Raw genomic sequence first — 1,137 nt, 5'->3', positions numbered from 1 at the left:
AGGTCAGCAGCCACCTCAACGTCGGTACCGCCGCAACTTCAATTACCGACGCAGACGCCCAGAAAACCCTAAACCACAAGATGGCAAAGAGACAAAAGCAGCCGATCCACCAGCTGAGAATTCGTCCGCTCCCGAGGCTGAGCAGGGCGGGGCTGAGTAAATGCCGGCTTACCATCTCTACCATCATCCGGGTAAGCAAGCTTGGATGGCCATCATTTATGACAGTTGTGAGTGGTGACCATTTCATTTTATTAATACAAGAGGGGGAAAATCTCAGTTCCATCAGATAAAGCCATGTTAATTATAATGTATTCTGCCCTGTTCTTAATTAACTAATAGTTCATTTTAGGAATATTGAATATCATAGTCGTATTTGGCCACCCCTCAGCTAGTTCTCAATTCTGACACTGGAGACCTGTATTTTCTTGAGTATTTTGAACTGTTAGTGCTTTCTATTAACTTTTCTGAATGAATTTTATGATGTCACTAGTAAACGGAGGAAAGTTTTGCTAGCTATATTCTGAGAAATAAGTTAATTACATTATTATTTATGCATTTATTTCAAAAAAGAAGTGGGATAGCTATTAGAATTAACCCACTGAAAGTGGCAACATCGATATAATCTTTTAATCATTTCTAATTGTTTTTTGTTGGTTTATGTTGTTCCGGGAAAAAGATGAGAGTGTTTTGTGTCTAAAAACTCCTAGGAGAATGACTCATGGTTTATCATTGTGTATTTAAACTGCCTATAGATTAATAGTAATAATTCTCTGGCAGACCACATGACACATTTATGTTCTTGTTACTTTAGCTTATTAGCTCACTTGTTTTTGTTACCCTTAATTCCAAAATTAAGGGATTCCTTTTCATTCAGCATTTTACATGATATCGAGAGGTGTGTGATTGTCCTTCCCTCCGAAATTAGCATTCAACCAGTAATGCTCTTGGTTTTTTCCCCTTTGCTATTTGCTGGATGGCAAAAGATCTGTTAATGTCTCCCGATACACAAGTAATGTAAGCTAGAGCATGTACTACACTAAATGAAGATTACCATGAATTCTACATGATCATCTTTATTTTTTTCTTTACAGTTTAGTCATCCAACAAGAAGAAATATGAAATTCCAGCAATAAGAAA

General features: G+C 37.0%; 1 long non-coding RNA gene across 1 annotated transcript; it reads left to right on the top strand.

Moving 5' to 3' along the window:
* On the top strand, positions 1-1,130 carry LOC116273536. Its single transcript, XR_004181858.1, has 2 exons — positions 1-191; positions 1,092-1,130. It is a non-coding gene; the product is annotated as an uncharacterized LOC116273536 (long non-coding RNA).
* Positions 1,131-1,137: the final 7 nt, after the last annotated feature.

Source organism: Papio anubis, unplaced genomic scaffold (genome assembly GCF_008728515.1).
Source record: "Papio anubis isolate 15944 unplaced genomic scaffold, Panubis1.0 scaffold8354, whole genome shotgun sequence".
Classification (NCBI taxonomy): domain Eukaryota; kingdom Metazoa; phylum Chordata; class Mammalia; order Primates; family Cercopithecidae; genus Papio; species Papio anubis.
Note: the sequence above shows the minus strand (reverse complement) of the source record. Positions and strands in the feature narration are given on the sequence as shown.